Raw genomic sequence first — 13,505 nt, 5'->3', positions numbered from 1 at the left:
CCTTATGAGCTGCTGGTGGCCTCTTGAACTTTGGTTATTTACCACTCCAAATCCAGAAGGTGAACACCTAAAACCACCTGTGCTATTTCCAGTGAGTTTATCTTTTTCCTTCCATAGTAATCCACTGTGCGCTTTTGCGCACAACTGTGAACTATTTTCCGAACTTGAATAATTTATAAGAAATTAAGAATTTACCTTTGAACGAAGCCCTTTGCCTAAAATATATATATAAAAATACATGTTATTTTTACAAATTGATCTTGATTTATTCTTTGAGCGTGTCTCATTTATTGCCTCTGTAAGTACAACAAATGCCTCTGACAAGCCTAATTGTTCTCCCACGCTACCACATATAGAGCATTAGTATTATGTACTTTTACCTTTGTAAACCAATTGGGGACTCCCTGGACTCTCTACACAGTGTACTTTGTTTAAGTATACTATATCGAGAGTCAGCTTTCTACACTGGTGGATCGACGGTCGGGTCTGCGACTTTGTAAATACCTTGCGTTTGCTGATACCACTCTGTCAATAAGTGACCACACAAGTCAATCACAAAATTGCCTTTGGTTAACTTTTTTCTTATAGGTTGAATTTTTACAGATTTCCAAAATGAACTGTTAGGGCCTTGTGCTCGATTAATTCTTTGAGTGTGTGACTCATTTATTCCCTTTGTGAGTACAACAAATGCTTAGCACTACCCCCTGATAAGCCTAACTGCTCACCCACACTGCCACAAATAGAGCATTAGTACTATTTGCTTTTGCCTCTGTAAACCAATTGGGGACTCCCTGGACTCTCTACACAGGGGCCGATTCCGATTCCGGTCGCAAATCGTACCGACCAACACGGACCCGGACCGGATACTGACCGACACGGACCAGCGCCGCACGACCCGTGCAGTACGATTCAACGCGTGTGAATCACAACCGACACGTACGGAATACAAGCCATACGACCGGGCCATCGGGAAAAAAGAGAACCGGCTGGAAAACCGACGCGATTTTCACCGACCGACACGAACCCGGAATGAACCCGACCGACCCGTACCCGTGATGTCCGATCCGCACAGTACGATGCAATGCGTGGAAACCCAGACCGACTTGCACGGAGACCAAGCCGCACGACCGACACGCACAGATCTCCGCGACCGATGCGTATGAAACACAGAAGATAGGCAGCGTGAACGAGGCGGAAAAGCCCGCACGAGACAACATCAGAGTCCGTTTCCGTCAGATGATCGTCTCCTTCAAAACCCAAAGGAAAAAAGACCAAAAAAGGACCAAACAAGCAATGACAAAGCCAATAAATATCAAATAAAAAAAACCTGGGACAAAGAAACACCCACAACTCCAAATATATAAAGGAGTACAATCACTACCATGATCCCTTGCAAACAGGAGACACAGCCAGCAGCAAACACCATTACACAGCAACCACAGACACACTCACAATACACCTATCACACAACTCACACACCATCAGCACCTCATCCAAAATCACACACACATACAGCCAGCAAAACCAACACCAACCCACCCTCACTTGCACCCTCACACACACATCCCTCACCACCACCACCCATCACCATGCCCCCAAAGAAGAATCCAAAGTTCACAGATAGTGAGTTAGAAGTGCTGGTAGACGAGATCATCAGAGTAGAGCCACATTTGTTTGGTATATTGGTCCAAAGGACCCCCATGTCACAGAAAACAAAGATATGGGCGAGGATTGTGGACAAGGTGAACGCTCAAGCACCAGCAAGGTGCACAAAGGACGATATCCAGAACAGGTGGTATGACGTGCGCAGTAGGGTCAAGAAACTCATTGAAAAAGATCACGCCCTGAGTCAGTGCACCGGCGGTGGCCCTCCTGCCAAACCAGTCTACTTCAGGACCTGGAAGGAGAAGGTGCGGGACATCCTACCACCAGAGAGCGTCCATGGGCTAACAGACATACCAGAGCCTGGTGAGTACACAAACAACATACCCAAGATTGTGTGGCAAGGGGACTGTGAAACCATGCACCGCAAGCAAAGCTACAGTAACCAATAGATAATCATCCCAAGATGTGTATGCCAGTCAGACAAACACAATACCTGCCATCCCATAGTGACTTGGAACTGTGTCATGACATGCACCAACCTACAAAAAAATAGAGCAAGGCAGTGGCACAAAGCTAAATAGACACTACCAGACAGTTTGCCACCACAAACACACTACCTCACAGTGCAGCTGACTGACAGGAAGGAATTGTGAGGATGTAGGTGAAGTGAGTGTATCCAAAAGAATGATGGGGTTTGTAGTCACAGATAATGCTCCCCCTCCAAATTGGGCCATCAAGCCCTCTCTGAAACATGCCCACATCACAGGGAGTGGAAAATGACTGACAAGATGGCTGACACTGGGTCCTGCTGTGGGGATCACAAGGCCCTGGTAGGGCATGTGCGCAAATCAGAAGCAGGACACCACTGACTGACATCCTGAGAGACAACTTGCACGCCCTCCAATGGAAGCACGTTTCATGTTGGGATGTCTGGCCGGGTGGGAAGGAGGACTGACAGCTCTGACCATACTTACCAGCATGTGGAGACACCCCCCCAACACAAACTCCAAACAACTCACCGGGTAGAATGCATTGACCCACACCTCTGTGAAATATCATCAAAAGATACCCCATACTGGGTGCAGCTGTGTGAAGCACAGGTGTTCTCTTTGGACTTGTAGCCAAACAAACATCAGAATCTCACAGTCAGCCATCTTGCCATTGCTGTCACACCACCTCACAGGGAAGCAGAGTCAAGAGAGAGGAAGTATGGCCGTGCTGGGAAGGGGGTTGTAGCCAAGAGTATGATGGGAGTCGCAGTCACAGACAATCTACACCCACTCACATGGCCCAGCAAGCATACACTGAACCATACTCGCCTCACAGGGAGTGGGAAGGGACTGACAAGATGTCTGACACTGGGCTCTGTTGTGGGGAGCACAAGGCCCTGCTGGGAACTGGGCAACAACAAACACCAGGACTTCACAGTCAGCCATCTTGCCATTGCTGTCACCCCCTCACAGGGAAGCAGAGGCAAAGAGGGAGGAAGTATGGGCATGCTGGGAAGGAGGTTGTAGCCAAGAGTATGATGGGAGTCGCAGTCACAGACAATCTACACCTACCCACATGGCCCAGCAAGCATACAGTGAACCATGCTCACCTCACAGGGAGTAGGAAGGAACTGACAAGATGTCTGACACTGGGCTCTGTTGTGGGGAGTACAAGGCCCTGCTGGGAAATGGGCAACAACAAACACCAGGACTTCACAGTCAGCCATCTTGCCATTGCTGTCACCCCCTCACAGGGAAGCAGAGGCAAAGAGGGAGGAAGTATGGGCATGCTGGGAAGGGGGGTATAGCCAAGAGCATGATGGGAGTTGCAGTCACAGACATTCCACACCCACCCACATGGCCCAGCAAGTTCAAACTGAACCATACTCGCCTCACAGGGAGTGGGAAGGGATTGAAAGGATGTCTGACACTGGGGTCTGTTGTGGGGAGCACAAGGCCCTGCTGGGACATGGGCAACAACAATATCAAACTCTGTCCGTGACAAGCTGGATAAAAGCACTGTACAGGCAGGCATCTGTTCGTACAGTAGAAAATGTCATGTTTGTGAACCATTGATGCATGTAGAAACATAACTCACATTGTGTGTCTCTTCCAAACACAGGTGGTGCTGGGGACCCAGCACCAAATGAAGAGGATTCCCAGGCCCAGACTCTGGTGGACACTGAGCTCTCTGGTTTGACTCTGTCTCTGTCCTCTTCGGATGACGACGACCAACCTGGTCCCTCCGGTGTGAGGAGGATTCGGCCAGGTAGTGGGGATCCTCAGGGACATGCAACAGGAGCAGGCTGCCCACCATGCCCGCATGGAGGCCAAGTGGGATGCCCTTACTGCGGTTCATCAGGACATACTCCAATGACTCCGCCAGATCAACACAAACTTGTCCACACCTCCCTGTGTGGCCACAACATCTGTTGCAACACCATCTGCCAGAGCCACAGGGAGGGAGGAGGACTCTGGCGGAGAGTCCCCTGCACAGCAGAGGCCTGCACCTGAGAATCCCGCCCCCAGGAAGAAGAGGGGTCATCCGAAGAAGAACATGTGAGAGGCAGATGTCCCAGCACATCCCCCATGGCCTCCAAACCTGTTCTGGACAATGTCCTTTGTGCGCAACCCGTTCACCTTGTTCAATCGCACACAACTCGCCCACATGACATGGAGGGTTCATGTTGGGTCAATGTAGCAGATGACTGGGGACTTTACTCTGGACATTTCATCTACCAGCACTTCCAACTCTAATGTGAACTTTGGATTCCAAAACCAATGTACAGCACCCACCATCCTGTGCACTTTCCTCACACATGTTCGAAAATAAACTCACCAGTACACCATACTTGCCTCTGTTGTGATTTAAAATTGTCATGTGTCATGGAGATGACGATCTTCTACACAACACAGTGCATGCCAAATACTGTAACAATGTGACAAATGTTAGGTGAGTCATGGTGAGGTGACACATGTGAGGGAGACACACCACTATGGCAAAACAACACATACTCACCATGGCCATGTTACTCATCACACACAATGATGTTGACCTGAAACACATAGGTATGCACAACCACAACACCTATCCACAGTCAGTGGTAACAAGTCCACAGGTGAGGTAAGCAAATGTCACTCAGATGTGGGAAGACAGGCAACACACCTAACAAAGCATAGCACAGGTTCATTACACATCAGCAACATGTTTATTCAAAAATAGTTGCAAGGCAATTTCTACATTACGGTGGACACACGGTCACAGAGTTTCTGAGAATTGTTGTCCAGGGGTGTGTGGCACATCACTTGATGTCAATTGACTACTCCCACACTGGTGTCGGATTCTGGGTATTGGGGGTCAGTGTTGAACAAACAACAGGCAAATTAACCTGTGAAGGACAGACACAAGACACATTCAAAAGCACAGCAGAAGAGGAGAGAAATGTAATACACATGCACAAAACATGTCACAAGAAACCTACACAAAAACAAGTTAGCAGGACTACCCTATTGTGGAGTACACACCACCTGAATGGACACATCACTGCACGCATTCAGTCAAGTGGCACACAGACACACTCAGACAGCAACAGAGCAGCCACAACACATTCCAGGCTAACTCCATACATTGACATAACAACCCTGGAAACTCACATTCAGGTGAAGAAGTTGTTGATGAGCTGTGAGCAGACGTCACCCTCATCCTCATCATCACTGGCATCTTGACCCAGGCCGGGATCCTCCACAGGTGCGGGAGGTTGGTCCTCGTCATCATCATTCTGGATGAGAGGCACCTTCTTCCGCAATGTCATGTTGTGTAGCATGCAGCTTACAAGGATTATTTTGCACACCTTTGCAGGTTCATATGGGAGGGCCCCTCCGGTCTTGTCCAGGCAGCGAAAACGGCTTTTCAGGAGGCCGAATGTCCGCTCAATCACTCTCCTGCTCCGACCATGTGCCTCATTGTAGCGCATCTCGGCTGGTGTCACAGGGTTCCTGAGGGGTGTCAGCAACCACGGCATGTTGGGATATCCAGAGTCACCTACACACACAAAAAGGAACAAGTAGCTGAGTTTTGTAGGAGTGCGGAATACAACATTGACAAACACACACAATGATAAACAGTCAGTACACACTGACAAGCCAGGCATGCTGAGCTGGCATCTGTGACATCAGCGTTGCAATGCAACTACTCCTCATTATGTAGGCATCGTGCGCAGAACCAGGGAACCGTGCACACACATGTGTGATACACATGTCTGCAAGACATACCACCAGAGCATTGATCGAGTGGAAATGTTTCCTGTTCCGGTATGCCTGCTCATGTGCCTGTGGTGGTATCAGGGCCACATGTGTCCCATCGATAGATCGGATGATGTTCGGCATCCTACCCAGTGTATAAAAGGTATCCTTTATTTCAGGAAGTTCAGCTGGGCTCGGGAACTTGATGTACAGGTCAAGGAAATGGAACATCCCCTCCAAGACATCGCGTAACACATGACTAAACATAGTTTGCGACATCCCACCTGCTGTAGCAACAGTGCACTGGAAGGTACCAGTAGCAAAGAAGTGCAGGGCTGCCATCACCTTCACCTCTGGGGTCAGTGCTGTAGGGTATGTCCGGCCAGGTAACAGATGTGGCACCAACTGCTCCGCCAACTCCTCAATCAGTGGCCTGGTGAAGCGGTACCATCGGATGCAGATGCATTCCTGCATGGTTGCAAGGTCTGGGAACGGTCGATGGACAGCTGGTGCCCTGCAGAACAGAGATGAACAAAGGAAGATTGTCGGTTCATCCACCCATGTGGCCATGACCAGGCTCAATATCACATGATAGATCATGACAATACACAATGTACTGAGGTGTGTGCTGTTGGGCATGGACACATATGTCACCTACATGACCATCACCTCACATCTCAATTCCACATGTCCACATGAGTCCCATGCAGTGCAATGGCCAATCATGTGGTTGTGTCACCCAACATATGTACTGCTGTGATGTTACAAACACACACCACAGTGACAAGTGAGGCCTGATGTCTCCCAGGCATCACAGATCTTTGCCATGCATAAACCCAGGTTCCCTGTATTGCCACATTGACACTGGCATGGACATAGCGTATCATGTACACACCACAAGGCAAGCGTGAGTCCCACAGATAGTGGCCACTGTTGTCCCTGCAGGCCCTACATGTACGTCTCTTAGACACACACACACCATCAAGGTTGATGCATATACCACATGGATGTGGAGACTGTCTCCCATTGGGCACATTTGATCAGACACATCTGAGACACAACATGCACGCAGACTGTGGGTGCACCTCAGAAATGTGGCTACTGGTCTCACTGTGACGTACATGCCATCACCCCCAGGACTCAGAGTGTATGTGACATGTCCTAAACATATCCAACATGAAACTTTGTCCGTGACTCATGCCCATTACTGTACATTTGCACATCACAGTGGTAATGTGCACGACACACAAAGGATTCTGCCCCCATGTACACATGCACAGCCTGGGAGTGGCTGAACAAAAGTACCACCCAACAAACCAAATGTGGCCCCCCCAACACCCAGGGAATGCAACCTTACATGCCATGGGACACTGTGTGGCCAATGCTGTAGTGTGGTAGGTGTGCACAGGTGTCCCTGGCAAGTAATTGTGTGTTGAATCCGTGAAATAGTCACACCAATGAGGTCCGACGCGGGTGACAATGCGTACTCATTGCACGGTTCATGACCGAGCTGTGAGTACGCTTTGCCATTGACTGCATTGAGGTCCGACGTGGGTGACAATGCGTACGCATTGCATGGTTCATGACCGAGCCCTGCGTACGCTTTGCCATTGACTGCAATGAGGTCCGACGCGGGTGACAATGCGTATGCATTGCACGGTTCATGACCGAGCCGTGCGTACGCTTTGACATTGACTGCAATGAGGCCTGACGTGGGTGACAATGCGTACGCATTGTCACCCGCGTCGGACCTCAATGTAGTCAATGTGCACAGGTGTGCACAGGTGTCCCTGGCAAGTAATTGTGTGTTGAATCCGTCGAATAGTCACGCCAATGAGGTCCGACGCGGGTGACAATGCGTACGCATTGCACGGTTCATGACCGAGCAGTGCGTACCCTTTGCCATTGACTACAATGAGGTCCGACGTGGCTGACAATGCATATGCATTGCACGGTTCATGACCGAGCCATGCGTACGCTTTGACATTGACTGCAATGAGGTCCGACGCGGGTGACCATCATGCATACGCGTCGGGCAACATGGTCCGAGACAGGCGTACGCCTTGGCCATTGAATCGCATGGAGACGGGTGCATGTGTATTTTCAAAATACGTGTTGTATAGTCAGTTGACCGAGCCGGACGCACCCATTGGCTCTGGACTGTCATGGAGACGGATGCCGTTCCAAACTTGTACAAGTTGTGTGCTGGAAATTCAGTTAGATGCCTACAACAATGTTGGAATTACTAGGCTTTCATGAAGGTGAAGATTTGAACGATGCGGAAGGCGTGTATGAGTCGTACATTTCCATGGATTGGCCAGATTCATAGAATGCAACCGTGTTGGGCCTATCACTTGGGACACATGGCACAGATTTTGCCTCTGCAGCACAGATATAAGGCTAGCTGGCCCCCAGGGAGCTCACTTGCCTGCACTATATGCTCCTGGACCACATCCCTGCTACCACTGCTGCTGTCTCTGCATCCTCTGGCTCCTGCTATGGCCTGTACTCTGGAGAGGGCCCCAGCCTTCAGTGAGGAGGAGAACCAGACCCTGCTAGACGGGCTCCTTCCACAGTACAACAAGCTGTATGGGAAACCAGGGGAGCAGGTGAGTGTGCAGTCCACTGCCTTCCTAATGGTGCATGTTGTCTGACTAGCAGTACTAGCAGTGTGTACACCAGTGGCAAGCATTCTCACTGACTACTTTCATCACCCAAAGTGTGTAGGTACATGTAATGAACAGGTGTTCTGCTGCTAAAGTGCATTAGTGCAAGCTTAAATTTCCCAGGCATTGTTAACATGTCAGACATGCAGGTGATGTGTCCTTCCCCATGGTTGCACTACCTGTGTAACTCATTTCCCTTTGTGATGATGACATGTATATCCAAATGTGTGCAGCACAAATATGGGGCATGTGTAGTTAATATACTTTTAACTTTGTCATCCTCACAGGTTGATGCCCACCAGAAGCAGGAGATATGGCTGACCATCGCCTGGGCAGTTCGTTCGGTGGGGGTCTACAAGCGCCGGATCCGCAACTGCCAGAAGAGGTGGCAGGACCTTCGGGGCTGGACCTGGAGGATAGCTAGAGTCCAGCTGAGGCTGTCACCTCCACGCAGGAGGGGCCGACACCGGACCCTGACCCCCCACATGCTCCGGATCCTGGCGGTGGTCTTCCCAGACCTAGATAGGCAGCTGAAGGCCAGACAGCAGCAAGAAGGGGGTAAGTCCATGCCTAATCTGTGTACTATGTCTGACATGCTAATTGCAGTCTTTTGGCCTGGTCACAATTCCACATTACGTAGGTCTTGTAGTCCAATACTCAGGTCCCTCAATTGTGGGATGCACCCTACTCATCTGTTTCACAGGTGCGGCCCCTACAGTCTGTTGCTTGAGTCACTAGGGCACTGTGTCACTGCAGTCAGCTTTGCTTCAGCTATCAGACAGCATCTGTTTCTGTGACTCTGTTGTGTGTTTCATGGGTGGTTCAATTGTTTGCCCAATGCCTGTTATCTGACATGTGATCTGTGTGTGCGCTTGATATGTGTTCCAATTGCTGGTCTGACTCACCACAAGAGGCTGGGGTATTTCAAACAAACCCATGCAGCAGGGGACTCCAATTTGGGGGCCTCAGGAGTATGTATATCAAGTATGTCACACTTGCTTAGCCGCCTGACTACTGTCCTGGGCCAAACACTGTTTCACGTAGACCTGGGCAGTCATGCCTCTTCAAGGGCATTTAGAAACACTCTGTAATCCCACTCCTGTGTATCAACTTACAGGTTGTGCTTCGTGACATGTGCCTTCAGGTGTCTGCCTCTGTGTCAGTATGGTGTGGCTTCCTGTTACGTACAACTGGGTGTCCATGATTTTGAGGGTCAGAAGGACATCTGAGATGTGACTGTGAGAGACAAGACCTGTGTGACATATAGGTGTGTGATCATTTGACATCACACAATGGTGTATGCAACTGTGTACTTCAGGCACCTGGGTTACACACACGACAGACTGTGATGTGCTGATGTACATGGTATTTGCAGAGACTCATATGTCTGATTTGCATGATGTGGGGTCTTCTGGGTCCTGGATATGTTGTTTGAAGGGGATGTGCAAGTGCACTTGTCAGCTGCAGAGTTAGCCTTACCCCTGAGCCATGATTGTGAAACAGTGCATACTGTTGTTGTCTGGATGCCCTGCCCCTGTGACAGGAGACAGTGTTGACTGACTTTCCAGGCATGCCAGTGCCACGGCATTTATGAGTGATCCTGCATTGTGTTCAAGTGTGCACCATGCACCCCATTGTGGCATTGCCTATCAGGACATGAGAACATCATAATGTGTGTTGCTGGCATGCATCACAAGCATGTGAAATGAGTCTCTGCCCATCCCTTCATCCGAGCACCTGTGCTGAGTCAGTGGCAAGAGATGTGCTATGTGTATAGTGACATACTCCTACGTGTTCACGTGCATGTCCAACTGATGTGTGGGTGGTGCATGTCGGGACATTGGGGTATTAGCATCCAGCATGCGGCTTGCCCTGTGATGTGATTTACGCACTGTAGTGTGTGCAGTCAGTGCAGGTGACTGATGTTGTTCTCTTTCTTCCTATTCCTATCCAGATACATCCACGGCCACAGAAGGGGACAGCTCCACGGACCAGGAGGAGCCACAGAGCCTGACAGGGACAGAAGGAGAGGAGTCGGGGGGACCCAGTGGCATGGAGGGTGAGTGGAGCCACACCGAGGAGTCGTCAGCACCATCCTCCCCAGCTGAGGGCCACAGCAGCTCTGAGGATGACTCCCTTGTGGAGGCGGGTGTCAGCAGCCACCAAACCCCAGCTAGTGAGGCTGTCCCTGCCACCGCCCCCACCACCACCATCACCACCCATCCCAGAGGTCCATGGAGGCTCCCGTGTTCGGGAGCAGGTCTCCTTTGTGCCAGGCACCGCACCCCCTGCCCCTGTGTCCCCTGCTGCCCTGAGTGAGGAGTCTGTGGACTTACTTAGACAGATCCATGTAGGGCAGACATCGATGCTGAGTGTCCTCCATACACACACCACTCTGTTGACGCAACTGGTGTCATTCATGGAAGGCATTTCATCGGGCATGTCTGCCCTACAGAGGACCAATCAGTCCGTGGTCTCCTCCCTGATGGCAGTAGTGTCCCTCCTCCAACAGCCCTGCACCCCTCCTACCCCTGCACCACCCACGATTCCTAGCAGCCTACCTGTCCCGAGCACACACACACCTGCACCTTCTCACAAAGCCACAGACACGGGCAGCACACAAACACCCAAAACAAGGGCTAGACGTGCACACAAGTAAGCGCAGGGGACTGACACCACACTCACAAGGGCTGGTTTGCAGACACACACACAGTCATCCACAACCACTCTGCAGTCCTCCGAAACCTCTCCCTCCCAGCCCCCTTCCCTTGCCTCACCTGCAACCCCATCTCCACAGAAGCTCTTCCTCTGTGACCTTGGCCTCTTCCCCACCGACCCAGCAGATCCAGATTACAAGGGGAAGAGGAAGTCCCCACACTCAGAGCGGGGTGTCCCTTACACCCGGACACCCTCCCTTAGGCGCAGTCAGACTGAGCCACCCACCCGCAAGTCCCCCCGGAGCCAGAAGAGCAAGACCCCACCGCCGCCACACAGCTCCAATGCAAAGTCGCTGTCCTCCATCCCCCAGGCCACCACTCGAGAGGTTTCCCCGCAACACCCTGCCCCAGGTTCCTCCACCCACAGATACACCATCCCCAAAATGCTGATGCCCTCCCCCCTACCACTTCCTCCTCCACACCCGGTCAGACGGTTAGTGCCACTGATGTGGGGACCGTGTCCCCCCCTCTGTCCTGCTGACCTCACCTGCACCCCATTCCACTCACATGGAGTTAGGCACTGCAGTGGAGTCCACGACCATCCCGTCTGACTTGGGCACTGCAGTGGGGACCCAATCCACTCCATCTGACCTGCCCACTGAAGTTGTGCCGGCACCCACCCCATCTGACTTGTGCCCCACAGTTGTGACTGCACTCACCACTTCAGTCAGTTCCACTGCAGTTGCAAGTGACTCTCCTGTATCCACCACCCCTTCACTGCCTCCTTCTGCTGCGCCCTGATCCTGTCCCTGCGGTGCCTGGCCTGCCCCCATGTATGCCCCTCCGAGGTGATGTCCCCTGTCCTTCCAGTGCAGGCAAGCAACGTGTGACAGTTGTCACTCAAGTTCACTCATTGAAATTTGTTGATGGACTGGCCATTGGCCTTTTATTTGAACGGACGTTTTGATTTTCATATGCTGAATAAAGCTTTTTTCTTTATCCTTTTGAACTTGATTTAGCTGTACATTAGGTTGATGATGTTTAGCATGCCCTTGCACCTGTAATGCTTGGTTTCCAATATTGAACACTGAGGTGTTGATGTGAGGTACTCCATGTGGTCCATGAGATATGTATCCTATTCTGGTCGGTATCCATGTCATCCTCTGCAGCTAACTGGGAGTGTCATGATCAATAATTTGTGGACATCTCTGTGAAAATTTCATTTGCATGGTCACATCTGTGGCTTGCACCCATGCACATATGATGTGCTTCCCATTGTCCAATTTGTCTATTTCCCTGACTTTGTGCGCATCTCCACTGGACCTACAGGTGTGGGCATCATTGGTATAGGAGCAACTGGGTCCACTGTGCAACTTGCTGTACATATGTGTTGATTATGTGCAGATGACTTAGGGGAGACTCACGTACCCAGGCTGTTGCAACCAGAGACTTCATTGTGTGGTAACTGATGGCTGACTGGCCAATTGTTCTGCTGACATGAGTGGGACGTGCTGTGACTATGTTTGGCACAGCTGGACTTACACAGGAGTTGGGTCCCCTCAGGCTATGTCACAGATGTGTTGTCCCGTGACATAGCCTGGGCCAATGGTGTGTGTTGTATGAGTGTGTGTGTGTGTGTCCACATCCCTTTTCATACAGAGGCAGTGTTCCTTGATATGTTTCTGTTGTTGATGCTTGCTGAGGGGCACTGTGTTCATCACAAAACTTTGCCATGGGCTACCAGATGTGTGGGTGCATGATACACTACTGTTAATTGGTGGTTCATCATTGGGATTTGTCTGTTCTGAGTGGTGATGATGTGGTCAGACGCAGATGGGACACAGTCAGGGGTCCCCAAGGCACTTGTTTGTTCGCAATATCATGTAGTTGCCCCTTGGTGGTAGTGATTGAGACATGTGTATGTGTGTGTGACTGCTCCCACTTGTCGGGTTCAGGGCTGCAATGTTTGTAGGTGTCAGCATGTGTGCCTTGTCGTTCTCCTTGGGTTCTGCATTGCCCTGGGACTGTGGCAGGTATTCGGAAGATTACGTGAGCTTTGATGTCATGGCCATGTACCGCATACTGTGCAGTATGTCTGTCATTCACCAGGGTTGTAAACTGTCCTTGTGTGACGAGTCTGTGCACCTTAGTTCCTCCCAACATTCCTGTGTTTGTCATGGGTGCATGTGCAATGTCTCCTGTCCATGTGCGCTTCACAGATGAACATTGTTGCAGTTCAGGGTGTGTGGTGTTCAGGGTGGACTGATGTAAATGTTTGCATGGATGGGCCCCTAGCTCCCGTTTGTCCATGGATGATGGGCCATGCTGAGTGATTTGTGTTTGTG

The sequence above is a fragment of the Triturus cristatus genome, chromosome 8, assembly GCF_964204655.1.
Source record: "Triturus cristatus chromosome 8, aTriCri1.1, whole genome shotgun sequence".
In the NCBI taxonomy this organism is placed as follows: domain Eukaryota; kingdom Metazoa; phylum Chordata; class Amphibia; order Caudata; family Salamandridae; genus Triturus; species Triturus cristatus.
Note: the sequence above shows the minus strand (reverse complement) of the source record.